Genomic DNA, 15,041 nt, shown 5'->3' with positions numbered 1-15,041 from the left:
AATTAAAAATCAGGTCCGTCTGCTCAGTTTCACCATCTGTAAGACAAGGGCATAATTTACCTCAAATTTTGCTGGGCTTAAGCAGGACTACATGAGCCTTGTAAACCAAAAAGAAATGTATATGCAAAAGTGTCTGTGCTACGGTCAACAGGACGGATGGATTGGGTGCAGAATGGGAAGTGGGCGCCTAGCAAGTACGAGGCAAAGGAAAGTACGCAGAATTTTTATTTCCATGGTCATGGTCGTTTCACCATAATGGAAGCCTCTCCTCATTTTTCTGACATTCAGAACTACCCCTTTAAGATGCCACAGCAGCATTTTCTATTGCGTTGGTCAGAGGACTGTGGTGTACTTCTGGAAGGGGAAGTGGGGTGCAGATTCAGTTTCACTTTGGGATTAGAACACTCTGCTTGGTGAAGGAGAGAGGACAGGAGAACGCTGGAGGGCAGAAGAACAGACAAACCCTGTCCCCTCCCTTGAGACAGACACAGAACTCAACTCTCAGGCTTCCGCTCTGACAAGAACCGTTGAACGGCTTCCTGACAACCCTCCACGAGTTAGTCTTTGAGCAGGAGAAGAATCAGGACGTTTGCAGACAGAATCCTCCCATTGAATCAAACTCAAAACTTTAGCCAATAAAACACTTCTCTAAATCCCCAAGGAGCCAATAGCGTAGCACCTTATTAAAAAGTGTTTTCAGTTTTTAGGGCCTAATATGGAGCAAGGGGATGTCCTTCACATGATAAAGCACTTCTTTTTTAAATATTTACTTATTTATGTATGGATGGATGTATTTATTGTGGTAGACTATGCATAATATACTTACTCTCTTAACTATTTTTAAGTCTACAGTTCAGTGATATTAAGGATATTCATATTATTGTGCTACCATCACCATTATCTACCTCCAGAACTCATTTACAATAACATGGATGAAACTGGAGGACTTTATGCTAAGTGAAATAAGCCAGACACAGACAAATAAATATTGCACAATCTCACTGACATGTGGAATCTAAAATAACCCCCTCAGGCTCCCCCCTCCAAGAAAAATACCAAACTCAGAAGAGATCATACTTGGTTACCAGAGACAGAGGGTAGGGGGTGGGGAAATTGAAGGAAGGTCATCAATAGGTGCAAACTTCCAGTTAAAAGACAAATAAGCACTACGGATGTAAAGTTCATGACGACCATAGCTAACAGTGCTAAGGGTTCTCATCATGAAAGAAAAAAAATTTTTCTTCTTCTTTCTTTTCTTTTTATTGTATCTATATGAAATGATGGATGTTAGCAGATTCTATTGTGGTTATCATTTACATTACATATATGTAAATCACACTATTATGCTGTATACCTTAAACTTATACCATGATGTATGTCTATTATTTCTTAATAAAACTGGAAAAAATAAACCCTACTGAATTCATTGTAACACAGAGTAGAATGGTGGTTCCCGTAGGCTGAGGAAAAAGGTGATGAAAAAAGACAAAAACAGAAAGTAGAAACAAATAGAGAGCCGTTGCCAAAGCCTGGGGGATGGAGGACATTTCTAACATTTTTACGTCATGCCATTAAATCTGTGTTCAAAACAAACACACACGAAAAGGTTTTCCCCTTGCCTGTCAAGGCACATTCGTGAAAACTTTGATGACATTAGATATGTATCGTTTTTTTCTTCCAACAAGAAACTGGTGAAATTGTGTGAATAATATACTCATATCCAAGGAAAATATGTATCATTTAAATATCATCCATCACTTAGAACGTGCAATTACATATTTATGAGGGCAGATGAGATGTGTTTGCCTTTAAAACATGTGGCTCATTGGAAAGCTTGGGGAGATGGGTCTCTTGTTATTGTTTTAACCTTTGAGTATTGATGTAGATTCTGAACAGAAACTTTAGCATTTCAGAAGGTGATAAGCACAGAATAATTTTGTTGTGAAATTTTACGATCTTCATTTATTTTTTTCCAATCACCTAATGTGTTTCTAAACCTTTTACTCATATTTAGAATGAATAAACTATGCTTCTTTTTATAAACACAAATATATTAACTTATTCAAAACTGATGAGAATCTCCTAAATACTTAGCCTTCCAATAAGTGTTGAAACAAAGATGAATATTTCCTAGAAACTTAATGAGACCCTGGCCAGTTGCTCAGTGGTAGTGTCCACCCAGTATATGGATGTCCTGAGTTCGATTCCCAGTCAGGGCACACAGGAGAAGTGCCCATTTGCTTCTCCCTCCTTCCCTCTTTCTCTCTCTACCCCTCCTGCAGCCATGGTTCCATTGGAGTGAGTTGGATACAGGCGCTAAGTATGGCTCCTTGGCTTCTGCCTCAGGTGTTAAGAAAAGCTCAGTCAGAGCAAAGGAACAATGGCTCCAGGTGGGCAGAGCATTGCCCCTTAGTGGGCTTGCAGGGTGGATCCTGGTTGAGGGGAATGCAGGAGTCTGTCTCTGCCTCCCCTCCTCTCATTGAATTTAAAAAAAAAAGAAAACACAGATACTTAATGAATCATCAATAAATGAAAAGTTCTGTATATATGCTGAAGGTGCAAAGGTGAATACAACATGATAATATTTTGAGATGATTTGTGGGGAGTGGGAAGGAGTCATAAACTCACAACTACCTATTCAGATAAACAGGAATGTCTAAGAATAAAATTAAAATGGAAGACTTCTGATATCAGTTTGGCAGATATTGAACACAAGTTATTAATAACATCAGAGAACAGAAACAAAAATTACAAAGCACAGCAAAACTTTTTGATGACTAATATCTAGTTGGAACATATGGGCAGAAATACTAATCATATTCTATAGAAACCTATGTATTATACTGGGTGCAGAGTGAAAATATCTACAAATATGAAATAATGAGGAATTGGTAAGTAAAATAATTTCAAATCTGGGCTTGAAAACCTTGCCATTCACTAGACTGCTTATCAAATTTATATTTCTTCAATAAGAGAATATGAAAATTAAAAGCCCAAAGTTAAAATACAGGGGCAAAAGTAGGTTTCGTTGTTTGTCTGGCAAATAATACAATAATTAATAAATAATAACACAAGCATAAAGTCTGTGTTTTGTGTATTCACAACTGAAAACCTACTTTTCCCCCATCTTGTGTGGAATTTCTCTTCTGAAGTCATAATGCTTAAAGACAAATCACCATAAAGAATTTCCTCCCATATAAAAAAGTATAAGGTTTTATAAGATTATCTGTGCTTCTCTTGTCCATAAGATTTAATAGTTGTTAGACACCACTTGTAATCATCCAATTCAAGCTCTTATTTTATGGTTAAAGGAGCTTAGATCCAGAAAATGAAAATAAATGTACTAAGATCATGGAACTAGGCAGTTGGAGAACCAAGCCTAGACTAGTTCTCCCTCTACCAAAATGCAAAAATCTTTCCCAAACTATTTATGTCAATGGACAGCCAGTGAGTAGCTCTGTTCTGTCTCTGAAATGGCGTTTTCTCATTTTTCATTCTTCTTCTCTCAACTTCTTTTTTTTTAAACATCTAATACTTTTTTCTTCTTTGCAGTTTTGAGGAACATAAGGTCAGACCTGATATAACAAAATACGTGTGCCTTCTCCCCTCTACAGGCCCTTGCAATCACTACAATCAAATATTTGAGTCACTTGGCCCAAATTCTAATAATGAAAAGATCTGACATGTCTGGCTGCTTTTTAGTGACTCATCCATTTAACTTGCAATTTCTTTTAGGGACCTGGACATTTTTGTCCTCAATCCAATAGTGTTTTATTTTTTTTAAACATATTTAGTGCAAACATTAAAGATTAGCTCCACGTTTCAAAGAGGAAACACAAGCATGAGAAATTGCTTCTGAGACTCAATAAATCATAAATATAATAGTAAAGCCAAAGAGAACCTAGAGATTATTTAGTTTCGTCTTCCCTTTGGCCGTTGTTCAGAAAAATTCATGTCTTTCATTCATGAATATAATTTGGGTCAGCCATTTGCCAGAGCTGCCTTAGCTTTCTGTCTGATGACCTTAGCTGTGTTTTCTAAGGAAAATACAGAGATACATACAAGGGGGAAAGTAAAAGGGAACATTTGTCCTGTATCATGTTTTATCATCCATTATTTCATTTGGCCACCGCTGTGCCCACCCCCCCCCCAAACCAGTACAGTCTATGTTAGTATTATTAATTTAGAAATAAAGAACTGAATCTAAAACTGAAGTGAAAAGTCCTACTGCTGGGAGCATGGCTGGAAGTCTGATATTAGTCAGTTTTGCATTCTGTTTACCTTTAACCCAAGCACTATAACAAATAAAGTGAAGGTAAAGTTGAAAAGTTCTATATCAGTTGAAATACAATTTTGTTATTTTTCATAGACATGATTTCTTTAGTGTTGATGATAATAAAAGTTGCCAATTTGAGTGATGAGTACTCGAATCATAAGACATGGTGGAAAGAGCATAGATTTTAATGTCAGGTGGAAACATGTTCAAATTCTGGCATGTCTGTTTACAATGTAGTAGCTCAACAAATGATAGTCATAAAAACTATAATAATTATTCTTTCTGTATCTGAAAGTAAGGAATCATTTGAGGCCAATATATTTTATATTAAATGTGTAGGAGAAAAGAAAAGTGTCCAAGTTAAGGACAAACTCTTAAAATGTGTTTTTATTTCTTTTCTAATTATGCCTCCATATTTCTATATCAGATGACAATAATTCGGGCAATTTATGTAAAAATGATAAGCAAAACAAAGAGTGGCTGTAGGAACAAATCACAGATGTACCAGTTGGTAAACAACCAACATGTACAATGACAGCCTTCTTACAAGTTTATCATTCTAGTGTCTCATGCAAATATTGACCATGAACTTTTTCAGCAAAAAGGCATCCCAGTGGTTATGAAATACAACTTCCTTATCTCTCAGAGATCTGGAGGAGATTAGTGACTTGCTAAGTATTTGCTTTGTGATGGAATTGGGACTGAAAATCAGGATTTAGAATTTTGGTGTTGTTATTTATCTTTTTATTTCCACAATTTAAAACCTGTTTTAAAAATACCTCTTTTGTTGATAGTCTTAGCTTTGCCTAAAGACTCTCAGTGATTATTCAGTTGTTAAATACTAGAGATTATTTGGTGCTCAGATAGTTTTATTGATTGGTTGATTGATTGATTTTAAATAAAGTGGACCCATTCAAAGGCCACCTTTGAAGATCTCTGGAGAAAATTCAGCAATTATAAGCCACCCAACCTTACTCATTATTATTTTTTTCTTGCTAGTAGGAAATACTTTGACTCTAATAAATAGAATAATACAAAGCTTAAGTCAAATTCTAGATTGTATTTAAATTTTTAGATGTTATCTAGATGGCATGTCCGTAATGCTCTAAATAAACATTATTTGATGAGGTATACTTGGGGTGTGTGGTATTGTGTGATTAAAATAAAATTTCTAAAAGTATTACCTAAAAGGATTTCAGAACTATCTGAAGAGAGAAAATACTGCTATATGGCAAGTACTTCCAACAGTTGGATTAAGATCTGGATAATGTTGCTAAAAATGTTAATAGAAGCTTCTTGCTATTATCATGTGTTGTTTTTGCCCTTTATAAGCAAATAAACCAGTGCTTGATGTTTAAAAAAATAATTAAAAAGAGAATGCTCAACTAAAAGAGAAAGATTTCAATTGCTTTCTCTTCTTTGAGGCTGGCGAGGTTAACAGCTTTGAGATCAGTGACTATATATTTTGGAGCTAATCAACCACCAAGGCCCACACATCCTTCAATGTGGGAATGAGTAATGTCACAAAAATCTGTTTATAAGTTAGTCAGGTGAACCTTAGAATGTAAAGAACAAGTAGAGTTCTTAAAATTAGCTTAACAGTTTGTAGCTAAATGAGGAAGGGATAGATTCCCCTGCCTGGGGCATGTGGGAGATAAAAGAAAAGCATAGCTCCTTAGAGTACATTTTCTTCTAGTTCTTATTCCAATGAAAATTATTTTGACTTATTCACTTTGTTATTTGATAAACCTTTATGGACGGCATCCACTGGATGTCAAACACCGTGCCAAGCTCTTCATATATAAGAATGAGTAAGGTAAGTATGTGTCCCCCATGTTGCTTAGATTCTAATGAGGTGGCAGAAAAATACATGTTGACAATACTAGGCACTATCAGGGTGTAGTAGGAGCACAAAGGAGAATACAAGTCAGAATTGAATGATGGGAAGGAGAGCATCTCAGAGAGAATGGTGGCTGTGTGAAAGCCACAACAGCCTTTGTTAAGTGAAAAGAGAACAAAAACACTGAAGAGAGAAAGTAATTTACATTAAGAAAAAGGAGAGCTGAGCCACTCTTGACTACTGTAGGAATCATAAGTAGTTTGGTAAAGCTGGAACAAAGAGTGTCTATTGGGAGGTAGAGAGGGACAAGCTTAAGGATGTAGGCAGGGCTGACTATGCATTCAGGGGTCTCTGGTATTAAGCTAATGAGTTTGGATTTTATCCTGGAAGTTATAGGGATTTATTAAAAGATTTTACAAATGAATGTGCCTGATCAAAATTGTGTCTTAGTGAGATCATTTCGGCAACAAAGTAAAGGATAGTTGGGAGTAGCCAGGCTGGTGGGAGGGTAAGTTTTAGCATGCTATTGCCATCACTCAGTAATAAATTCTAAAAGGCAGTGGTAATAGATAGGAGAGACATTCTGAAAGTATGGCTATAGGATTTGAGGACTTATTTGTTGTGGTGGGGAGATAGCAAGTCAAGGAAAAAAAATTCTAAGCTGCCTTTTTGGTTTAAAGTTACTCAAAGAGATAAATCAAAAAAGTTGGTCAAGTGGATAGTAAAAATGATGAATTTAATTTTGAACATATTAAGTAAGAGTCGAGAGCTCTGCAGAAATAGGTTGAATAGATAGTTGGATGTATGGCTAGGAAGGTTGTCAGTAAACGTTAGTAATGGGAAAGTAGATTCAAAAATGAAAGTGGTGGTTAAACAGTACCTAGCCACTCTAAATTTGCTTAGATGCTTTGCACAAGTAAATGACGTTCTAATGCATGAAAACGTCTTCAAAAGGAATGCTGAACCAGCAGTCTTAGAGAAACTCTGGAGGTTGGAAGAGGTGTCATAAGATTGCAAATAAGTAAATATAGTGTGAATGTTCAAAGTTAGGTCAGCCTAACCTCGTAACATAAAGGGATCTTAAACTAGTCTGATAGAGAAATGCTGTTGGCACATGATTTCTAACCTTCATCAGGGCATTTTACATAACTACACAAAAGTACTTTGCACCAAATGGAGAATATGGACTGACTTCAATTAAGTGGAATCTTTATTAAACAACTGTGCTCAAAGATTACTACTTGTGATGGATAAAATGGGATTGGTGTTCTGCAATGTACTATTGTTGACTTTGGCCAAATACTTTGTTTAGAGGATTGGAGGAAGACATAAAAGCCATTCTCACTATGTTTGCATTAGATATCAAAGTTGAAGAATGAAAACAGGCAGGATAACATTTAGGACTCACAAAAGTTTTAAAAGATGAAATTTAATAGTGTCAGGTCTCAAGGTCCTACACTGAGAGCCCTTAAAATTACTTGCAAAGTACTTCTTGGCCAAGTTGTGCCTATCAACCTCCTCAATACATCAACTAAATAAATATATAATAAAATAGACAAATCAGAGCGCATTCAAAGGTGAGTTTTAGGCATTAAATTAAGCAGGAATTCACATGCATGTCATAAGAGAACCCACTAAAGGAACTGGAGTCATAGAGAAAGTTTTAAAAAACATGTAGTAACTTTTGGTCTTCAGAGACATCAAGGGATGGCAGTTGAAATAATATATGGTGGTGGAAGACAATTTGACTGTGGGTGATGGACACACGATGCAATATACAGATCATTATATTGCAGAAAGGTACACTTGAAACCTATATGATCTCATTAACAAATGTCACCTCAATAAATCGAATAAAAATTATGTTATATATAATCACAAGGACTAGAACCATCATTACTAGGTAAGAACAGTTATCTCTCTCTGTTAATTTCTGTGATGCATTTGCCCATAATGGAGTGGACAGTAACCAACTTTGGAGCCAGATTTGTCCAGCTTTACTAATTAGAACTGTGTGACCTTGGGCAGATTTACTTAGAAACTCTTTGCCTAATTTTTCTCATCTATAAATAAAGATGATAACAGAATACAGCTCACAGGATTTAATGAGTTAATATATATAAAAATATGGAGAAAAATGCCTGGCACATAGAAATTGCTTTATATGTTTGCTATCATTAGAAGCATAGAGGGTAATTCACTACCCTGCCAAGGAAATATTAGGTAAGAAATTTAAAGAGGTATTCTTTATGCTGTTTTAAAAAATGTATGGGTCATTTGGAAACCAGTGTTGAGAAGTTGGTCAAAGTCCCCTAGTGTTCTGGTTGCTGGCTCACCTGCACAGCTCCCATCTCAGGATATGGGAAGTCAGGTGCCAGCAATTGCCTCCACCCCAGGACCCAGCGTAGCTTTCTGCCTGGGTATCTGATGAGGTTGTTTCCATCTTCCATTTCTGAGCACATCTTCTTGCCTTCCTACTTTACATACTTCAGTTTTCCATACATGTTTCTGGCTTTTGTGTCAATGGCAATTCAGAACCTGTTTCTGTTTGTTTTTCCTGGCCTGTGTCTTTGACTCCGACCCCCATTCTTACTGGCAAAGAAGGAGAGGGCACCAAGAAACTACTTTTAAAAATATCCCAGACATAAACTGAAATCCATAAAACCGCAAGAACAAAGCAAATACTAGATTTTCATGGGAAACAGGAAAAGGCTTCTTTGTCTCTCCAGGAGATCAGAACAACCTTAATATTTTGGTAGCAGCTAAATCAAAATGACACTGTTTCTAAACTGGTTTGGAATTCCCCACAGCACTGACTTATCTGCCTGGCAGTCTAAGCACAATTTCTGGATAAAATCTTGGAATCATTTTTGCCACCCATTCTACTTTATCCCTGAACTATACTTTTCATTACTCTTTACATTGAGTCCATTGGAAAGCTGAAATCATAACATATTATTTCCTTGAAAAAGTAAAATCTAGGGACAAATGATGTGGAAAAACTGTATACCATAAACGATGCATAGATATTCATAAGGCAGATTAGCTTATTAATAACTCCAAGAACTCTTTAAGTAAAGAATCAATTAACCTAAATTTAATCTAGTAATTCTTAGTTTATTCATTCATAGGATTATTTTTAGCCAGTAGCTCTTTAATATGTTATAAATCTAGTATTTGGTGAAAGAGTTTTATAGCTATTAATTTTATATGCTTTTCTTTGAACACCTACTCAATAATCATTTATTCTTGAAAATAGCCCTTTAATTTAGGTCAAGCATATGTCCTAGTTTGCCTGGGACATTCCCAGTTCACTGCAGTTGATTGAATGTAATTATTAATAGTTCTACATTTTAAACTAAAAAATGTTTCGATGACCAATAACATAGACACTTGACCTATAAGGTATCTTTTTTTTTTAATTTTCTATAAGGTATCTTATTACCATCTGGGGAATAATAATACTCCTAATATGATGAGTATATTGAAAAAAATCAATTGACCTTGTCTGGACCCTATCAATCTATTTAGTTCATTGGGGTGTGGTGTGGACATCACCCAATTTATGTGAATCTGATGTGCAGTTAGAGTTGAGAATAGAGGCTCATCTCAGGGCCACTGTCAATGGGACAGGAAAGTTCATTTTCTCTGCAGAAGCATTAAGGGCCATGAATATTTTTACCCCTTCCACTACTCTATATACTTTAAAACTACTTTTAAAAAGTTTCTGGCCTGACCAGGCGGTGGTCCGGTGGATAGAGCATCGGCCTGGTATGCAGGGGACCCAGGTTCGGAACCCCAAGGTTGCCAGCTTGAGCATGGGCTCATCTGGTTTGAGCAAGTCTCACCAGCTTAAGCCCAAGGTCACTGGCTTGAGCAAGGGGTCACTTGGTCTGCTGTAGCCCTCCCCCCCCCCCCCAGTAAAGGCACATATGAGAAAGCAATCAATGAACAACTAAGGTGATACAATGAAGAATTGATGCTTCTCATCTCTCTCCCTTCATATCTCTTTGTCCATATCTGTCCCTCTCTCTGTCTCTGTAAAAAAAAAAAAATTCTGGCATGAAACTTTCTTCTAATATCTTGCATGACACTTGAAAAGATTGTCTGACCTTAAGAACTTGAAAGAGGTGCAGCACGGGAGATCAGTTCTGATCAGAAAACCACGTAATTCAGATTCTTGGGAAGCTTTCCCTTCCAATGACTGACCTTAGAGAAAGTATGTAGACTCTCTGGTTTTCAAACTCCTCAACGTCCCATCTCCTAGTCTCATGCCTTCTGTCATTTTTATGTTCTTAAAACCTCCAGTGGTTTGTCTGAATGTCTACAGTTTTTATCACCTGAGTAAAATTTATTCTATTTATATTTAAAGTTCCCAAAGGGATTTTGAAGTGTAACCAAAGCTATCATTTCCTTGAGACATAATGATCTTTCCTGTGGGTTAAAATTTTCTGTGCCCTGGGAAGAGTTAAATTTCTACTATTACTCTTCATAAAAATTTCCCCTCAATATTCAGCGACATTGTTCCCCATCAAAGCCTCTAAAAATTCTCGTTCCTCCAGCTCATTGACCAGGCCCGGGAGCTATCCAGTCAGACCCTATTCTATACACAGTATGTAGCCTTAAATTTGTGCTTTATGGTCTTAGGACAAATTTTACCTTCTTGGTCACCAGCAATTTGCTGCATGTCTCAGCTAACTATAACATAGATAGAACACTAATGTCTTTTTTTTTTCACGTGAGACTGTCAATACTTCCAATTCTCTTCTGAAAATTCAACCACACCAAAATTTTCTACATTTATAGTCATCACTAAACGCTTACGAAGTCACAAGTCAAAAGGTCAAGGAGCTTGACTGTCATCTTTTTCCATAGATGTTGAAATACTGTATATAAAAATAGCAGTAAGTCATTCTTTATTACTTATATTACACTTATTGAAAATTTTTGCTAAAGAAAAACAGGAGCAGATATTTCTTATGAGGAGTGCACACTTGAAATGTACTTGGCCGTAAGCAAATGAAAAAACAGTCTGTGATGTCATATGTATATTGAATCTGATCGCAAATACTAGTGAAATGATTTAGAATAAGTGTTTACATATTGAAAATTGCCAAGCTCCTGCTGTGCTGTTCCATTTGGAAAGCTGGCTGGTACGTAGTGTTTTAATTCAGGGGTCAGGAAACTTTTTGGCTGAGAGAGCCATGAATGCCACATATTTTAAAATGTAATTCCATGACAGCCATACAACAACTTGTGTATGTTACACATTATCCAATAAAAATTTGTTGTTGTCCTGGAGGACAGTTGTGATTGGCTCCAGCCACTCGCAACCATGAACATGAGCGGTAGGAAATGAATGGATTGTAATACATGAGAATGTTTTCTATTTTTAACATTATTATTTTTTTTATTAAAGATTTGTCTGTGAGCCAGATGCAGCCATCAAAAGAGCCACATCTGGCTCATGAACCATAGGTTCCCGAGCCCTGGTTTAATTATTTTCAAACTATCCTTTTGTAGGCCTGTTCCACCTTAGCTCAAGTTATGACAGCTTGTCTCTGTTAGTTTTTTTTTTTAAGGCGTAGTTTATTCTCTCTCTCTGATACAGAATATTAGAATTTTTAAGTGAAGTAAAATAGCCTATTTTAGAAATGTGGAAAGGGTAGGTGTGAATGTGTTGTTACTGTAATGTGATGTCAGTGTAAACAGACTAGACAGGAAAAGAAATAATTTGATGAAAATATCTATATTTTATTTTAATAATAATTTATTATTATGGAAATAGAGCCATGTTTTCTCTTTTTCTGCCACTTTTTTTTTTTTTTTTTTTTTTTTTGTATTTTGGAACATTTGCATCCTGAAGGAAACCACCGCAAAGCTAAAGTCCCCTTCAGTGAGCTTTCCCAGCTATCTAATTTACCCAGTGAATGTCTCCTTGATCAGTATTACAAACATCATATTCTTTTTTTTACCCTTGTTTATTATTCATTTTCCATGTCATATTTTGTCATCAGGAGGAAAAATCACATTCAATTTTTCTTTCGTTTTTTCCTCTCAAGGCTTATCATAAGATTAAAAACTTTTAGTGATTCAAATATGACTTAAACTATAGACACATTATTCTCAACAAGGCAAATTTTGAATTTAAATGCCATTATATTGTGTAATATTTCTTTTAATTACATCTTGGAAAAACACCCACATTTTAAAGATATGACTTGTAGTTTTTTTCCTCTTGATTTTTGTATTTGTGGCAGTTCTCTGATTTTGATAATAATTTTAAAAGTATGGCTTTGATGATCTAATTATTACAGTTTGGTCAATAGCTGGAATAGCATTTCAAGTGTGATTGATATGATTTTGCTAGCTAACCAGTATGCTACAATGTAGACTAGAGGCATATAGATGTTGGTATTGTTCTTGCCTTTACATACATACATACTTTTTCTTTCGACTCCTAAGACATATGGGTTCTGTTATTCTGCCACAACCTACTATTCCCAAAACATCCCTGGTGACAAAACAAGGACAACCTTTGGAAAAATTTCTCCTCATATTCCCATGTGTTCAGTCATTAACAAAAAAGAAAGCAAGAGAATATGAAAGGTACTGAGAAGAAGTCCAGCGCCTTCCGCTGGTTTCAGCAATTTCAGCTTGCGCAAGACCCCGTGCTTGTGAAAGAAAACCAAGAATCTCCGAACAGGATGTAATCAACCTCCGATCTGCTGAGAAACACTGCAAAAATGACTTCAGCTGCCAAAAATAATAATGTCGTTTACAAGCAGCTCTTCCCATGTCTAAGGAAGCACTAGGCACACACTGGAGTTTATGCTGGCTTTGGAGGAGCAGGCGAGGAGAAGGGCAAATCTGACCTCCCCCGCCCTAAAATACACAGTGTCGGAACGCACTGGCAGCTGTGGTCCGCACTGGCAGCTGTGGTCCGTGCCAATGGTGCTGGCAATATCGAGGGAGATTAATATCCACAAAGATCTGAACGGTAAGTGACCCCAGGCACAGGGATTATATCTGGCAGGAATTCTGTGCTGTCACTTTCCCTGTGTAACCAAGCTGCCCTGTCTTGTGCAGGCAGAGTTGTTAAATACCTCTAAGTCAGGAACCTCAAATCCAAGTCTTTCTCCCCGCCCCCCCCCCCCCTAAATATTATCTGGCAGCTTCCCTTAAGGGACATCAAGAGCTTGGGAGGGAATATTCACGAATGATCCTTCAGATAACTTTCATCGCAAAAGCCCTGCACCTACCTCTGTCAAGCCTGGGCTGTTCCGTCCTCATGGGCTGGATGTGAAACAAGGCCCGGTGTGATGGCTTCTCCAAATTTACCAGAAAGAAAGGACCTGGGGTGCTTGTCCTTTAAGTGTCTCTAAACATGGTTTGCATAGCTGGATCTCTGCTTATCTGTGTCTTTCGGCTTTCGCTTCCATACATGGATCTGTTCCCAACAGTAAGTCCAAGCTGTCGAAAAGAAGCTATCTGGCAGCTCCCTGCTTCATCCAACACATGGATGATAAAAATACACATATAGCGATCCTTCCAGCCAGGCCTGTTTCTCACCCCACCATCCTGCCACTATGCCTTTTTGCAAATACCATGTTCAGATTGACATTTCTCCTCACCAGACGTTCAGAGGACAAGCAGTTACTGAATGATTCCCGTATAGAGCTTTCAGGATGTGGTTTTGCTTAACTTTATGTAAACAGAGGTACGATTAGGGTCCCAGGATCTTCAGCCTTAGAGATTTTAGCAATAACATATGTATAGGGGAACGGAGCAATGTTTAGTGAATGAAAGAACATGTACATAAATAGCTAAGCAAACAGATGACGTTGGTGAAGAAATAAATACGTAATGTAGATATTAATTTAATTAGGAATAGTTGTTGACACTCTGGGTTACTTGTCTTGAAGGATAAGGTAGTATGAGAAGGTCAAAGGAATCAAAATCTCTAAAAGGAAAGGAGAGGCCAGGCTCTTATTTCAACAGCTTCTCATTCAGGGTATTGCGACAGTTCCTGCTAAGTAAGCTACTAGACAGCATATGGTTTGAGATATAGAAAATTTTTTTTAATGTTAAAGAGTGTAAACCTTAATAGAATGCTAATTGCTACATTTATTAAGTGTCAGTGATACTTTAAATGACACCTAACTATGACCTATTGAGATGGGGAGGAGGAGGACTGATAAATCCCACTCGGTACGTAGGGAGGTGAGAGGTACTCTCTGAGGGCGTCGCCCAAACTCTGATGAGCTTTCCAGTTCCTTTGTAATTTAGCTTCTCAGTTTGTAAATTTATTTCTCTCTCTTCTTTTAAATTTGTTATTCATGTGTAGCAAATATTCACAATATGGAGACAGACAGAGATAGATGATAGATAGATAGATAGATAGAGAGATAGATAGACAGATGATAGATAGATAGATAGATAGATAGATAGATAGATAGATAGATAGATAGACAGATGATAGATAGATAGATAGATGATAGATAGATAGATGATAGATAGATAGATAGATAGATAGATGATAGATAATTTCCAAATAACATTTTTCCATTGGTAATTTGTTTCCTCAAAAGCATCTTAAAACTCTTAAAGAGTCTCTTGTTTGAAGAAGAGAAATTTGAGGTACACAGGCATAATTCATTTTGGTATACTAAAATGAAGTTAGTTTGCTTAAAAAATTCTAGAGGAAATAAAAGGAGGGATAGACAGAGCAAGACTGAAAAATGATAATTGTTGTAGGTGGTCGATAGGCACACCTACCAACCTGTCAGTAGGGAGCTCGTTATATTATCCTCCCTACTTTGTATACATATTAACATTTCTATAAAAGAAATAAAAGAAAAAAGGAGAGTACAAAACGTGTATATGCATGGCAAGTTTGAGGAATCCTAGATTTTAATAATCTCT

At 36.6% G+C, this 15,041-nt stretch overlaps 1 protein-coding gene across 9 annotated transcripts in view; it reads right to left on the bottom strand.

Annotated features, from left to right (window-relative positions):
• Positions 1-13,466, bottom strand: part of SLC8A1 (solute carrier family 8 member A1) — a 372,676-nt gene extending 359,210 nt beyond the window's left edge. For all 9 annotated transcript variants that reach the window (XM_066378417.1, XM_066378420.1, XM_066378416.1 and 6 more), the window contains exon 1: positions 13,379-13,466. The gene's annotated coding sequence lies outside the window, so the exon portion shown is untranslated. The remainder of the gene's footprint in view (positions 1-13,378) is intronic.
• Positions 13,467-15,041: the final 1,575 nt, after the last annotated feature.

Source organism: Saccopteryx leptura, chromosome 3, assembly GCF_036850995.1.
Source record: "Saccopteryx leptura isolate mSacLep1 chromosome 3, mSacLep1_pri_phased_curated, whole genome shotgun sequence".
Classification (NCBI taxonomy): domain Eukaryota; kingdom Metazoa; phylum Chordata; class Mammalia; order Chiroptera; family Emballonuridae; genus Saccopteryx; species Saccopteryx leptura.
The sequence above is the reverse complement of the archived record's forward strand: the minus strand, read 5'-3'. Positions and strand labels throughout refer to the sequence as shown.